This window comes from Camelus dromedarius, chromosome 2 (assembly GCF_036321535.1).
Source record: "Camelus dromedarius isolate mCamDro1 chromosome 2, mCamDro1.pat, whole genome shotgun sequence".
Taxonomy (NCBI): domain Eukaryota; kingdom Metazoa; phylum Chordata; class Mammalia; order Artiodactyla; family Camelidae; genus Camelus; species Camelus dromedarius.
In genome coordinates, this window is record NC_087437.1 from 99,872,972 (window position 1) to 99,890,195 (window position 17,224).

The following is a 17,224-nucleotide window of genomic DNA, read 5'->3' on the forward strand; positions in this document are numbered from 1 at the left end:
CATGAGGTACTTAGATTGGTCAAAGCCATAGAAACAGAAAGTAGAATGGTGGTTGCCTGGGGCTGGTGGGGAGGGAGCAATGGGGAATTAGTGTTTAATAGATGCAGAGTTTCAGTTTCACAAGATGAAAAGAGTTATAGCGATGGATGGTGGTGATTATTGTAAAACATTATGAATGTATTTAAATGCTACTGAACTGTACACTTAAAAATGGTTAAGGGGGTAAATTTTATATTATGTATATTTTACTAGAACAAGAAAATTGAAAAAAATCAAATACAAGAAAAGAATAGAGCAATATTTGACACCCATATTTACCTGTTTTTCTGCCCTCAATCTGGTCTTCCATATTTCTTTGCTTTTTGAATGACATCACCATGTATCCAACTACAAAGACAAGAAACCCAAAATTTATCCTTCAAAGTTCCTTTTTTCTCACTTTTCACATCTAATCCAACTCAATGTTTTACTTTCTTGTCTCTTTGGAACACCTGACATCTCTCCCCACTGCTGCAAATTTATGCAAAATCATCAAAATATTAGTGTGCTGGTACTCAGTACAGTATTAATGAATTGTTGTATCATAAAATAAAATGTGAGCACTTTTCAACTCCTTAGGAAATATCTTTCAGAATAATTTGGGGCAATCAATCATTTTTGGATGGAAACAAGCCATACTATAAAAACAAAATAGCCATTTGAAATAATATGTGATTTCTAGCTGAAATTGTTTATTTGAATTATGGCTTAAAAGATGGTTGAAGAAAAAGGCAGTAAGTAGTGAAGACTGAGCTTTGATCATTATATGTTTAAAAATATTTATCTTTCTATACATCTTTATACAGATATAAAACTATTTTTATAGAGGTGGCTGTAGAGGTGAATGCTACCTCTACTATTTTTCAGGAATAATAGGTACAAAATAAATACTTCATGAAAGGGGGCTGGTCAAAGATGCACATGAAATCACGGGCAGTTATCTGTAAAGGACTGCAAAATGGAAGGTGATAGTGTGAGTGGTACACGTGATGACAGTTTTGTTGTTTGTAATAACGCCAATGAAGGCTGGAAAAAATACTTTTCCCTAACTCTGTCAAAATTCACTTTTTACAGGCTTTCCACTTCCGTACTTTAAATTTTGAATGACTCCTTCACAGTTGTTGATTTATGTGATGCTTTTGTAAACAGATTATTTATTCTGTAGACTTCTAGCTGCCCATGTGACACATACTTTTAGATTTAAGATGTTGCTTTTTTTTTTTTTCTTTTTTAATTTGAGAAAAGAAAAACAAGAGCTGGATTTAATCTGTACTTCAACATATAGGTTTGGATTCACAGCCTTGGGAATGTAGTTAATGACTGCACTTCTTTGAGCCTTGGTTTCCAACTAGTTATACCCACCTCCAACTGGCATTTGTGAGAGTAAAAATATAAAAGTCACCTCACGGTCCTTATCACTTAGGCAATCACTATATAGTAGCTCTTAATAGCATTAATATTGAACTTTCATTTTTAAGTCTTCACTTACAATCACAGGTAAAATCACCCTGTTTAATTTTGTAAAGCCAACCTGAATATGATTTATGGAAACAAAATGAAATACAGACTGAGGTAATTTATTATTGTTGTTATTAGCATTATTACTATTACCATTATTATCTATAGAAGATGGTGGTTTCTAAGGTCATAAAAAAGTTAATTTGTCAGAGAAAGGTAGTTTGGACGTGAATTATCTATTGCAATGAAGTAGTGAGAATTCAAATGCAAAAAATTTATGGAAGATAACTAATAAATTGAACTTGAATCTGAGATGTTGAAATTGAACAGGACCATAGAGACAGCATAAACCCCCTTCTCAGTTTCCAGATGGTAAGGGCTAAGCCTACAGAAGTTTACCGATTTCCCACAATGACATAGCAGATGTGCAAAACGGAAAGTAGAAAATACATTTCATAACCTCCCAGCCCAATGCCCTTTCTAATACTGGTCATGAAAATGAAGAGAAAATTAACTCCCAAGTTATTTGCTTACCTCACATACAGAGTACAAGATTGGTTGAAATTGTCTAGATTATTTTGGAAACATCATCACAGAGACATAAGTGGTTGACAGTGCTTACAAATATCTTGGAGAAACTTCAATGGTTAAATGTCTAGGATAAAATTTCTCATTTCTTTCACCTACTTATTAGTTAGGTATGTGGAAGGAAACATGTAAGCCTCAGACAGCATGCTGTTTCAGTGAGCACAGTGACTCCATGATCCATATCCTGTTTTTGTGCTTAAGTGTGAAAAGCTAAGTGACCATGAACCCTACCCTCTAAGAGTACGTGGTCTAATGAGGGTGCAATCCATAAATGGGTCAACACAATTCAAAAAGGAAGGAACTGAGATGAAGGTTATACATAAGGTGTGATGAAAGTATACAGGAACAATATTTACCTGTGGTCAAATGATCACTTATTACATAGGCTTTCCAGTCAAGAAACGAATTTTAAAAAAACAGTTGTTGGTACAGATAATAGTAAAACTACCATAACCTTAAGTTGTTTCTATCAGCAAAAAAGGCTGTTGGGAAGTAGTACACTGTTCTCAGAAAAACAAAAATGTGTTGCTATCATTACCATAACCTTTCATTATTCTTCTATACTCCTTGGAGAAAACAGAGTGAGAAGCTGTTTTCTAAATTTCCAAGTAATATGATTTATATGCCTACCTTCAGAAAACACACATCTTCAATCAAAGATGTTATTTTCCACACTTTTCCTCTTTGAAAACATGAAAAGAAATTCCAAGCAAGTACAAAAAAGAAAGTCAGGCAGCTGTTTGGGCTATTACTGAATAATTATGATGCTGATCACTGTTGTTTCCCTTTAATGTTAATTTAAAATATGCTGGGCACTATAAAGCACATTGGTAAATACAGCATTTTAAGGAAATTTTGGACTGAAATACGTTAGATTTTATTTGAAAGAAACAAAAGGAAAGCAACCAGATGCCAGAGCGTAATTTCCTCTTGTTTTGAGGGAAGTAGCGGTCCATTATTCTCAAGCAGAAAAAACAGTGAATGGGATGGATGTTTTGAATCCATACTGAAGAGTTATATCGCAATGAAATCACTGCAACAAACAAATTGAATTATTTTTTCCCAAAGCCAACATTGTACCTTCTTGCAGGATTCATGTTCTTTATAAGTCTCCATTTGTGTTAAGACAAAAATAACAGTGAATGACGCTGCATAATAGCTAATAATATTGCTCTAACCCCTTATTATCTTTTAGGTCAATGAAATGTAACTAACATTAATATTCATTCAAATAAAAAAAGATTTTAAGTGAGCATTTAAAAAAATTTTTTTAACATTTTATCTTAAAGGAAGCCTTTTAGAATCCATCAAAATATTAGAGAAACTACACCAGAATCAGCATGTTATTGTGGTGTCTAAACTCTTTAGTCTAAACATTTTTTTCCAGGAAATGTATTTTATTTATCTTATACTCTCAACACTCACCATGTACATTCTTTATAAAAAGTCTTGGTGAAGGAATTGAGTATAAAGAAAAAAAAAATTGATTAAGGAGGATTTCCACCAGAAAAAAGTCATAATATTCTCACAAACACGGACATTGCTAGCCCTGTATGATCACCATGGAGGGAACATTTGGCAGAAAGAAAGAAATCCTAAATTTAAAAGGGAGGGAAAAATTAGAAGGTAGAGGACAGCACATAGGCTGATTTGCACATGGAGTTCTGTCTTGAAATTAAGATTTGCATAAAAGGAAAATAACACTTTTTTCTTGGAGAATTCATTCATTCATTCAACAATGTTTGTCGGAGTTGGGGAGGGTATAGCTTGTGGCAGAGTGCATGGTTAGCCCGCAGGAGGTCCTGGGTTCAGTCCGCAGTACCTCCATTCAAAATAAATAAATAAACCTAATTACCACCCCCCCCAAAAAAAGTTTGTGAAGCCCCTACAGGGGCTGGCCACATTTCTACTCTGTGTAGGTGAAGAAAAGAATAAAAACAATGTCCCTGTTTTACAGACTTTATATTATAGGGGGTGGAAAAAAGCAATAAACCAAAACTCCAATATATCAGGGGAAGGAAAAATAAAGCAAAGTCTAAGAATCAAGAATATGGCCAGGAGTTACGTCAATGTTATTTTTGTTAGCGGGCTCTGAGGAGACCTCTCTAAGCAGGTACTTAGATGAAGTGAGGGAGTGGAGCTGGTTGATTTATAGGGCCAGTGGAGATGAAGAGCTTCCCTTATGGAAACCAAAGTAATATGGATGCATATAGGTAACAATTTTCAAATTAAGAATAAAATACAAATAAGGAACAAGTAACAGAAAATTTCACTGTTAAGAAATAGAAAACCCATATATCTATAAATAGAGATTTAAAAATCAGGTTGTGGATAAAAATTAGATTGTGGATAAAGCAAATTTCTCTAGAAGTAATAGTAGCGTTAATATACACAGATATATAAAAGTAACATAAAAATTAAATAAAAATTTTATTTCCAGATAAATAAGAATATATGTATATAAGTTTGTATATAAATAAGATAATGTATAATAGATATAAATGGATATAAGGGGCACACTTTTGTGCTTACAGAACCAATGATTATCTTCCTAATATGGGTATGAAGATTAATTCTTGAAGGCTGTGTGTGCTGATCTGTTTTTAGACCAATTTTCTCCTATCCCCTCGACAAAATTTAAAATATATGTTATGTTGAAAAAAACATGCAGTGTGAGGCTGAGAGACAGAGAAGCATGTTCTCAGCAGCTGTGCAATGCTAGCATGTTGTGAATATTCAACAAATATTAAGTGACATTGAAATATGAATTGACGGATAATGAATCACTTTAGGGAATTATCCTGCCAAAATGTTTTGGAAGATCCATGAAATGTTTGACAAATCCAAAGGATCCCAAGATTTGCTTTTGCTGAGATTTATTTATTTATTTGCGGGGATGGAGAGACAGGTTCTGATTTTTCATCTGACTTATTATGTCCTTCTGTTAGAGTGAAATTCACGGCCAAATCATATTACTTTAACTTTTGTTAAGCAATTGATTTCTTAGTGGTTATATTATTGGAAAAACAGAACCTCTAGGAAAAAATTGCCTCTTTTTATTAAGTACAGAAATAAAATTAATTAAACAGAAACTTAATTATAGTAATGGGATTGACCCTGAAGTGGAGAATGACTACCAGGATGGGACACAAATATTGCATTTACCGAGTTTATAACTAACCACATTATCTTATTTAGCATTTACTTTTAAAAAGGGAGGAAATCCACAGCTTCTATTTTCTTCTGATTACATTCAAATTAACAGATAGGATCTTTGCCTAAGACCTACATGATGATTTTAACAAAATGATAGTTTAAAAATTATCTCACTTTAAACACTAAGAAATTTTAGCCTGTTTCTTGCCATTTTAATGTCCTCTGACACTTTTGTTCTGTGTATACTCATTACTACAGTTATATAAACCTTTTCACAATGCCTGTAATGTGGAAGGTGTATAGATGCATCAGGATTTTTAAAGTTGCAAATTACAAAAGGCAGCTTAAGAAAAAAGAGGGGACTTCTCATCACCAAGGGTAGTTAAAAGAAAATAGTACAGCCAGATGCCAGGCAGGATTGTAAGGAGCATTAGAAGATTATTGGCCACTGGGACCACTTTCTTATCATCTCTTGATTCTGTTTCTCTCTGTGCATTTACTTCATTGCTCTGTTTTTTTGGCATGCTGCTTTCTTTTCTTGAATTCACAAAATGGCAGGAAAAAAAGAGACACAATATATGGTACAAGTCAAGCCATATTGGAGAGACAGACTTTCTGGGATCCTGCTTAATTCTCAAGGAAGTGACTTGGCCCAGACCAGGTGGGGTGTCCAGTTATTTCCCAGTTAACTCTGGCCAGGGACTCTTGGTGCCATTGTATAAATATGGCTGGTAGGTGCTAACAGCAGGGAATAAGGAGGTCTGAAGTAAGTGGGAGTAATTAAGTGGTTAATTATGAGTTAAGAGATACCTTAAGGAGTCTGCTGTATTATATAAGTGAAGTTTTATCTAAAAGTCTCCTTCTCAAGTACTTTACTTTTGATACCTACTATAATTTTTTGGGCAATATCTTTTCACCATCCAAAATCCTGTATCCAATCCATCTCTTAAGTGTTCATGTTAATGGAGAAATGATTATCCAACAAATCCATCCTCCTAGGGGGGAAAAAAATCTATACACTAGAAAAGGTACAGTCATAACTACCTGAGAGTTCTAGAGATTGAATATGATTGGTAGATTTTAGAAAAGAGCCAAAAGTTGGGCAAAGCCATTAGACAGATTGAGTTCCTCATTTTTCTACAGTTTTGTCCTGAGGCAGCCTCAGTCATGGTGACAGTGGTGTAGGAACAATTCAAATGCTGACAGAAAGCCCGTTGGCTTACTGGCTGAGGAAATAGGGCAGGAAATACATAGCAACCAGAGCTACCAGAGAGTGAGATGAGAATCAGAAAGTAGAGAGTCAAAGAAACAGTATCCCAATTTCTGTGTGAAAACTTGGCCCGAGTCTCTGGCTGACCACTGAACCACATATTGAATGGGGCAAACAGAAAGCTGCTCATAGCTACGGTTGAAGGAACTGATCTGAGATCTAAGCGGCTGCCCACCACACACTTGCCTGTTTGCACTTTGAGTCTAACCAAGTTAATTGCCTGCTAAAACAAAAGCATCAACACTTTTTGGAGCAATCTAACAGAATCCAGATTCTCCACAATCTAGCATTCGGAACGCCCAGGATCCAGTCCAATATTATCCGCATATAAATAGCAAGAAAAATGTGATCCAGTCTCAAGGGAAAAAAACTACAAACAGATGCCAACCCTGAGGTTAGCAGATGTTGGAATTATCAGACATTACTTTGAAGAAGCAGTAATAAATACGCTCAGTGACAGAAAGAAAATTAGCCTTGTAATGAATGAAAACATAAGGTATCTGTGCAAATACTGAAAACTGGAAATTTTAGAACTGAAAATTTCAAAAAAAAATCCACTGGATAGGCTCCAAAGACATAGAGAGAAAAGGGCCACTAAATTTGAAAATGTATTAATAAAACACATCTAATCTGAAGAAAGATATCCCCTACAACGTAACTATTAATTTAAAGGAAGGAGTTAACTTTACAGTGGAGAAGATGGGAGACACACTCTTACCCAGTGATAGAGTTAATATTACCAATAATGAGACACAGTGACAACTTCTACCTCCTCATATGATACACCGAGAAGAGCACAACGTCACCTCTAAGGTTTTCTTACTGAAAATTAATAATCTGAATTTAATCATGAGGAAACATCAGACAAACCAGAATTGGAAGGTGGTCTACAAAATAACTGGGCAATACTCTTCAAATGTGTCAAGGACATGAATGACAGACTGAGCTTCTTTCAGAATAAGAGAGACTGAGGAGGCAAGACAATTAAGTGCAATGTATGACCCTGTATTGCATCGGAAGTCCAGAAAGAGAACAATAGTAGAGAAATTGATAAAATTTGAATAAGATCTGTGGATTAGGTAATTGTATCATAACAATATTCATACTGTGATTTTGCTAATCATATATAATTATGTTTGTATTGTTAAGAATTCTGTTTTCTCCAAATTTATAATTTCAATGCAATCCCAACCAAAATCTCAGCATGTTTTTGCAGAAGTTAACAAGCTGATTCTAAAAATTTTATGGAAATGCAAATGAACAGGAATAGCCAAAGCAATTTTTAAAAAGAAGGAAAAAATTGGAGAACTTAAATGTTCTGATTTCATACTATAAATATACAGTAATCAAGAAATATATTATTGCAGAAAAAACAGACATATAAATAAATGTAAGAGAACTGAATCCAAAAGTAGATCCAAACATAACTGGCCAAGTGATTTTCTTTAAAAAAAAAGCATAAAGGTTTTCAATGAGGGAATAAAATGCCTTTTCCAAAATAACGTTGCAACAACTTGGATATTCACATGGGGAAGTGAACATTGATCCTTACCAACACTATATTCAACTCTTAATCCAAAAGGATTTCTATTACTAAGTAGTAAAACTAAAAAACTGAAAGAAATGAGGAAGGTAAGTCTTTGTGTCCTTCAGATAGGTAAATATGTCTTCAATAGAATGTAAAATGCTCAAATCATTTTTAAAAAGGGCTAAGTTAAACTTGATCAAAATTAAAACATGAAGCTCCAAAATGGGCATCAAGTTTATGTTTGTATAACCAGGGAGCCACTCCACTCCAGACATTCTTTGTAATTCTTTCCATCTTTGAGAACTATTTTTCCAAAAACCCAATTTGGTAAATGCTGCCAAAGATTTTTTTTTTGCTTGTTCCTGACAAGAAGTAATGTTTCTTGAGCTAGGTTTATCTGTTTATTATGATGCTTTACGTTAACAACTTCCTTCTAAGCTTAAAGTTTAGGAAGAATTCTTCCTACTCGATACACATAACATTGTCACTAAGGTTAAACCACATGGGCTGCACTGAACTTAGAGAGACTGGAAGGAGACGAGGAAGGGTAGATGTTCTAGGGGTTTTGTTTGTTTGTTTCTTTGTTTGCTTGTTTGTTTGGCCACTTAGCATGACCAATGTATCTACCTTGTGGTACAGATGAAAGTTCAAAAGTGAGGATTAGAAAAAAATTTCAAAAAAGGGGAGAAGGTGGTTCTCTGCACTGGAAAACCTAGGAATGCAGCAGTCAATGATCTCAGGACAGTCTAGTTAGGAGAGTAAAAACCTGAATTAGGTCTTCATACAGCTGCGACACACTCTCGAGAGAAACTTTCTAGCAAACAGCAACATGTTGACCAGAATCCCTTATTCCATCCCTGACACTCTCAAGGTATTTTTCAATGATTTGGCTCAATAGCAATTCACAAAGCCTTTTGCACAAGCAAATTTTCAAAGCCTTGTAACTCTTGTAACTGTGTAAATAATTCCTATTTTTGAGTCTCTATGGTAAGACACCAGAACACAGGAGTTTCTGTTTTTAAATAAACATAATTTGAATGTCACAGAATCTTGCTGAGCATTTCTTAAAGGGCTCCCCCATCCCCTGCTTAAAAGCTTTATGCTGTTTTCGTAAGAGCAAATCTATTCCAACATTAAAAGCTTCCAATTAGATATGAAACTCCAAACCCATGAATTTTGAGAGGGTTCTGAACTTGCCAAAACAATTTCTTGTTAGACTTGATACTTGGATTACACATTCTCATTGCATATTTAAAAGCCTTTACTATAAAGGTTTCCTATAACAAAAAGGAGATGAAAAGATACTGTAATTATTCACGGAACATATTCAAGCCATCATTGCTGATGAAATATGATATCTACGACGTTCCTCCACTGTAAATAAGGCAGTGATTCAGAGGAGTGCTATTAACTACAGAAAACCCATTCTTCCCCTTATTAACACATAGAACAATAGCTTTCATCTGCCTCTGCCTCTCAGTCTAAAACAAAACATACTAAGTCTAAACTCTTTGAGAATAAAATTTAAATTGCAGGTCGGTTTCAGCTTTTCAGACTCTTAACTTCAGTGGAAACTTTGGGTGCCTTTCTAATGATGTGGCCAAGGCAGTATCTTTCCCACCTGGAAAACAAAAGCCAAATTCCAGCAGGCAGAGGCTGCTACCCTACTGAAGGTGGAGCTAGACAGGGAAACTGGAGGAGAGGAATGCCGATTCCTTGGCGAGGGCTGACCTCGCCCATCGGGAAACTGTCCTAGCGGTTTCTTGTGAGGACTCTGAGGCAAGATGGCTCTCGTTGCTTTCAGTGTCACAACAAATCACATCAGCTCTGAACTGGATACTGAGCGCGTAAGTTAGAGTGAAGCCCGCACCATACCTCAATGTAGTTTGCAGCCTGCAGACTGAGTGCTACCCTTGCGTTCATTTTGATAAGCTCTCCTTGAGATGGCACATAAACGTATTCTGATAACCACAGAAATGCTGGTCAGTGGACAAACACTTGGTCAGAGGAGTTTCACTGCTCACATTGTGATGCCTTCCAGAGTATCGGTCCTTGCCCCTGGCACTCCTCTAGAAAAGGAGTCAAGCAGGCATTGCCTGTCTTGGTTTAATAGGCCTCTAAATTGTCAGTGCAATTATTAAGGCTTTCAAAAGTGGCTTGGGTAGCTTCGGTGCCCCAGGATCTTCCCTCTGATTTTATTACAATGAAGCTAATGCAAAAGAGTTGGGGGAAGATGGCAAGTTGACACACGCCATTCTTCGTGTGCCATCTCGACCTGCTGCTGCTTGACTTTTCTTGCAACCGATGGTGTTAATAGTCATGACCTCATCAGGCTAAGAAAACTTGCATCCATTTTAGCCACTTGCTGAAAGCACACAGAACTGCTGGAGATAAAATTTCCAGGAATATATTAAAACAAAACTGCTAACTCAGCCAAACTTCCTGCACACTTGGAAAGCCTGTAAAACAGCAGGCCAACGGTAATATGCAGAGAGAGGAGAAGAGAGGAAAACTAAGTAAAAGCTGTTGTTTAAAAGTCAAGGGTTTGAAAATTAGGGGAATATTTACATGATCGCCAGTTATCTTTTAGTGGCCACAATGAGTTGTTTCATCTTACCTTCGGGTTATTCCAACACTGAAAATTGAAATCACGATTTGCTGAGTATATCAGTTTCCTTTTATTTTATTTTTTCCTAAGTGGAAGAAATAATTTTGTAAATAAGTCTAGGATTTCTTAGAAACCATCGTGTGTTCCAATTTTAGAAAAAAGCCATTCCAAATATTTTCTTAAATTATTACTGATATCAACCAGTAATATGTAAATTGTTCAGTATCTTTATGTCTTATTCCAGGTGCCAAATTTATATTAAGCCACTTCTACCTACTCCTTGCTCATTTCCAAATATCCTCATAGCTCAAAAGCATCTTACTCAGTTATCCCTGTACAGTATGAGGAACCCAGCTCTTAGCTTTCCATCCCAAGCATGTTTATGACTGTAGGTTTTTAGCTTCTCAATAAACTCGCTGTGTTTTACTCACCTGGCACTGTTCCTGGCAATTAGTGGTCCCAGAAAGTGTTTATTTAGCAGAACCAGAAACTACATTCTTCACACAATTTATCTTGCTATTTAGTCTGGCGAAAAAAAATTGAAAATGCAGAACACATTCAATTATTCCACAGATAAAAAAGTTTAACACCTGTTGTTACTAGTACGACACATATAACTACTTTTATTTCTATCTTGTACCTTTCTTGAATGTTGTAGCAGGTTTTGGGTATGTATATGAATTGCTCAACTGGTTTGAAATGAATAATTCCATCATATTCTTTTTTCTTATAAACCCAAATACTAACTTTGTTGAGCTGACCTAAAATCAAATTAAGAAAGGGTTTCTTTCATGAGAGATGGCCTTTGCCCCATTTAAATAATCATCAACAAAATATGTTGGTCACTTAAACTGATCCTCTATTTTGCAAAAGAAGAATTATTTTCATGAGACATTGAGACTGAACCAAAGAAAAATTACCTATGAACTAGCTGTTATTTGTGAGTTAAGGGTTAATATCTTCACTTGCCTAAATTGTATTTCTATGTGATTAAAAAGTTTTCAAAAAAATGTTCTCAATACTGGGAAGAAAATGCTGGAGATAAAGAGAAGGCTCTTTCTGTGAATTAATTAACAAACAACATAGATTTAAAAAATAGATTACTGATGAATTCAAATTTTGAAGAATATTAACAGCAATCTATCTATGTTCTTTATGTTTAAGGAGCTGATAAAAATGAGGATATGTTAGACCCTAAGTTTGTAAAATTTGGCTTTTCTGCAAAACAAAAACAAAAGTGAAAAAAACAAAACAAAACAAAATTGTTCTAATCATGATTTACTAGACTAGATGTCAGATTTTTTTTGTCAAATGGACACTTCATCCAGGGATGAAATAACAGACAATACCATATAGAATTAGTGTTCAGCTGAGAGCCCACAGATCTGCTTTATAATCCTGGCCCCTGCCACTGGCGAGATGTTGGAGTTTACATAGTTGTTCCTATCTGGCCCACAGTCCGTTTTGCTGCTGCTGAGTTATCAGATCAGGTGGTCTATCAGTTCCCCTTCTAGCTTGAAAATTCTCTCATCTTTCAGAAGACTTCAATTCTTCTTGGTGACCAAGGGCGCCTTTTAAGTTTGGTTAAAGGTTATATTTAGGATTATGCTTTTCTTTCTTTTTATTACATTAACTGATTTAGGAAAGATTTTTTTTTGCAGAACTTTGCCTAAAAGTAGATAATAGGAAAAGAAAAAAAGGAGAAATAGATTTGTCTGGGAGTCACCACGTTTACGAATGTGAGCGTGTGTGTTATGTGCGTGCATTTTGTGTGTTCGTTTGTTTTCTTTGCTTCGTGCTTTTTGGCTCTTTAGCACTTCTCACTTCCAGAAACTTAAAAGTGCCAGAAGAACCACATTTACATGAAAAGATTTTTGGAGCATTATTGCCAACCTTGATTTGAAGCTGGAGTTTACGAAATCTTCACAGAGCCTTTTTTTAATGAGGTTTCCAGCTTTAATAAAAAGAGTGTGGTTTCTTAACTGAAATGACCTGCCAGAACTTTTCTAGGTTCATCCATGGTTACACTGCATATTAAAAATATTGAATAATAGATTGAAGTGGGAGCATAAGCTTTCATCTAAAAGGCAGAGCAGTTCCTCCAAGATTTTATACTCAGAAGAAGCCCTCTCAGGGCTTCTAAACAAACAACTAATAATTCTTGTTAAGTAACCTTATTTACTACAGGTATAATTTGTGGTAGTTAACATTTTGTAAAATTGAATTTGCTTCGGTTTTGATTAAAAGTATTTATTTCAGGCTCTGTGAATAAAAGAGCTCCAGTTTAAAAAAAAAAAAAAAAGAAAGAAAGAAAGCAGATTTTGCAAGTTGCTAAAAGAAACTAGCTTTTGTTCTTAAATCCTTAAAAAATATGAAAGCATATTTGTTTCCAGATGGAAGATCATTAACACAAAAAAAATGTGCTTTATCCATAAATATGTTTCCTTCTTAAGTTTCAGTAAGTTCACCAAAATATATAAATTCCCTTGGAACAAATCAAAGTAAAAATGGTACGAGAGAAAAATTAAGTATTGAACTAGCTCTTTTTCTTCCCAAATCCTGGGAACGATGGGTATTATAATTGAGAAATTGTGTCTTTGTTATTCTCATTATTTCTTTGTGCAAGATGTTTGTTAGAATGAGAATCATGCTGTCTATTGACAAAACTATGTGACAATCTGCATAATTATGTTGCATATATGTGAGACTAGTTATGAATGATTCGATTGTTGCTCAAAGTTAGAATGTCTTTATTTTCAAAAAGCCAGTGACTATGAAATGAATGGAATTGTTTGGGGCAGTGAAAATATTTTCAGACTGCAGAATTAGACTGCCGGTATCAAAAGGTCTGAGGCTGAGTAAGGTGATTTATCTCTGTCTATTAATGATAGAAGCGAAATAAAAGAATCTGCACAAACACAACAGTGTAAGTCACCACTAAGTATGGTGTAACTTAAATTATTTCTATTCAAGTGCATTTAAAGTGTCAATTAATTGCCTCCATTTCAAATGCACACCTTTTCCCCAATTATCAAATTAAAATTTGAGCTGAATCAGTGAGCACAATGATAGTGTAATTATATTAATCCACATGAAATAAACAGTGAGGAAGTGTTTGTGCAGATGGGCACCTGAGTCTGTCACCTCCAGGCATAGCCAATGACAAGTATCATTCTCTAGGTAAATAAAATTGCTTTATTTTACTGTCACTGCAGCATCCCTCCATTTAAAGATAGGAGAATGAGTTGAGATAGAGAGATTGAAGGGAATTACAGAAGGAGAAACTGCAGACGCAGATGTATTTTTTTTCTAAGGGCACCAGGTGTTTTAAATGCCACCAGAAGGGTGCTCCAGGCAATTCCGTGCTGTCCAAGATAGCTTGGCATAGATTATCTGAAAGCTTTTGTGTCTTTTCAGCTTTTGATTAAAGGCCAGTGTCAGGACTCCTCTGGGCTTTTGCTTGGTACAGTAAAGCCGAGGGATTTTTTTTTTTTAAGCTGCTGCCAAAAAGATGCCAGTTAGGATAATTACATTTCAATTTAAATTGGTAATTTTATGAAAATTTAAACCAGGATATGTGCCGCCCAAATCTCTTCACTTTCATTCCTCCCAAACATGCACACACACACCCCTCTTGTTTTGGGGGAGACAATAACAGTAGCCCACCAGAACCTTCCCATGACCCAGAGCTGTGTGCCAGGAATTAAACAGATGAGAGAAAACTGAACAGAGCCTATTTCCTCCGCCTAAATGTATTTTCGAGCTTGGATTTATCACGAGTGTACATTGGAACCATCCCAGGGCATCCTAGCTTCCAGTATCTTTTTCCCGTGGACGCCAGCACAAGCAGCTTTAGACCATAACTGCAGTATTTAGGACATTGTTTTCCATTCACAGTCGAGCTTTGTATTTGTGAACAGGATGTCGAAAAGGAATCAAACCTACTTAGAGTCTCTCACCCTCTTGGTGAAAAGAGTGGGGACACAAGTGGCGAGATGAACCCTGAGTTTTCTGTCTGCCACTTTCTTTTTCCAGGACACATACGCAAGCTTGGCAGCACCAACAAAGTGGAAGTAATGTTCCTTTGTTTAGAATGCAGTGTGTACGAATATTTACATAATAAAATACACACACAAATAACAGATGGTGAAGAGCCCTCATTTCGCCACATGTTGTAAGCACGACACCGTTCCTTGATGATCTCATTTCTCTTACTTCTGCCTACAGATGTCTACCAGCTATTTAACCTCAGGGGTTATTCAGATGGTGAAAGGTTTGAAGACAGGCACAAATCTGTCTGCAGAATTTTCCTCTTCCATCAGGTGTAAATGCCCTTTCTTCCGGGTAGAGTTATCAAGCTACAAAAACGCTTTATTCTATCTAAGGGACTGAATAATAAACGCCTTTCTCATGACACTTGTTGGGCAGATAGTGTCTACAAAAGAGAACAATAAATACTGTCAATATGCTGACTTTGAAAGAGGTCTTTTCCCTCTAACCTTTTGTTCTGGGCAGAAAGTGGCTTATTAATAATCTTGGTTATTAAAAGAATAGCCTTCTGTAACAAAAGTGAAGAAGGGCCTTCTGAAATGAATAGAAGTCTCCCAGATGCTGTTTGCTCACATGTCCAATCTGTAATTAGAGTTAAGCCTCGAATGTGTGGTAATAGATACGTTGTATAGAATTAACCACCACTTCCCTCCCTAATTTACACTTAGATAACACGTTTCCTCCCAAAAGCACAAATTACATTCCTTTTAATTAGCTCCCAATGTCCTTTATTAAAGTACACTGAGAATGTGCATTATTAACCTATTAATATATGAACACACATTATGCAAAAGCACATAATCATTAATTAAATATTGCAACACATAAGGAGACAGCATGCCCATTTTACAGAAATGGATTCATGTTAAATTATTTGGACAATAATCTATCTAGAAAAAGAATCCATGTTGATCTGTCTCGGATTCATGTCCTTCCAAGAGGACATATCCTTGACTAAATTCTCTTATTACTTCTTAAGGTGAATTATAAAATTTTAAACAATAATTGTTTAAAAAAAAGTGATGCGCTTAATCCAATTAGAGTTTTAATTTAGGCAAATCTCATGTTTTAACAAGTACATATATCTCACATTTTACATATGGGGGCATGTAATAAGAACTTAATATTGGCACAAGTATAAGCCAACAAATACGGATATTAAAAACAATCTGCCTAACATTATCTCAAGAAAAGAATCATGAACAATATTCACAATGGCTGCAAACAATCTTATATTTCAGTGAATACTCAGAAAATAATATTCATAAATAGGTATGGTGACTGGCTGGAATGTGAAGGACAACAGTTCAAAAATCAATCCTTTTTGGAAAAGGAGAGCAAATAACAAAGAAAAGCCATATTCCTGAGGGCTGACTAAGGGATACTCGATAACATTGAACACAGGCATATTCCAGAGTTAGCTGACTCTCCAATCACAATCAGAAGGAACCGTTACAGATCAAGGAAGGAATGATAGGAGAGTAAAGAAGAGGAGAAAAGAACAGATTGTTAGACGGTTGGACAAGGTGATAAAAGGACCTTCTCCTTTACAAGGAACTTTGGGCAAAGGAATAAAAACGGAAGAGCAATGAAAAGCTTGTAGGAGCAAAAAAAGAAAAACAAAAGTTGATAAGCTGGCAGAAGCTACCAGCATCTGAGAAGAATTGTAATTCCCAAGAAAGTACTATATACTTAGACAATTGCAGATGTCACAAGAGGAGGAAAATCTATGTTTCTGAGGATAGGTACCCAGGTAAAGATTTCACTTGCTTATTTTAGTCACTTCATGGTGGGTTTTCTCACATGGTAAGAAGCAGTAGACTCTTACCCTAATCTGGATCTTCCCCTGTCTTCTGCACTCCCCTCGTTTTGTGCAGTTCCACATGCTTCTGTCACCAATGCACCCTTCTTTCTTTTATCTGGTATAGCCAACAACTGGGATGAAACATTCATGGTAGACTATTCCTTTTGGTGTGTACCTAAGGAAAGCCATCACCAGCCATCGGTACAAGAGATGAAGGAAACCATGGGCTGTGACAGTGATGTGCCCAGTGCTAGATGAAATTTCACCTCTCAGCTTCTGGATTCTTTCTTGTATGGCACCTTCAGAAAAAAATAAGTTAGGCTGCTTAAGGGGTGTGTGTGAAACTCAGCAGGAATTAGATAAATTCCAAACCATAGACTGGGATCCTCCATTGAATTTGGAACCTGTACAAGTTAAAAATGAAGCAAACCATCTTTTTCCTCTCCTTGGAGTTTTAGGGATAGCTAGCAGGAGAAGAAGTTTGCCCATTAATATCTTCACAAAAATTTGACTGCAGTATCCTTGACCCCGGACTGGAACTTCTCTTTCACCATCATCATTTCTCATCCTCTGCTCCATCCTCTCAATATAAGCCTCAGAGAAAGGAAGTTCCATAAGTAATATTTGCTGGTTGCAATGCCAAGCGCTATGCTAATTGCTTGCTAGTGTTAACTTATTTACTCTTTTCAACAATGTCCTGAAACAGGTCTGCTTATTCCCAAA

At 35.8% G+C, this 17,224-nt stretch overlaps 1 long non-coding RNA gene across 1 annotated transcript in view; it reads right to left on the reverse strand.

The window, feature by feature from the left end:
• Positions 1-254: 254 nt before the first annotated feature.
• Positions 255-17,224, reverse strand: part of LOC116154827 (uncharacterized) — a 46,735-nt gene continuing 29,765 nt past the window's right edge. The window contains exon 3 of the long non-coding RNA XR_010377448.1: positions 255-387. This is a non-coding gene — a long non-coding RNA (uncharacterized LOC116154827). The remainder of the gene's footprint in view (positions 388-17,224) is intronic.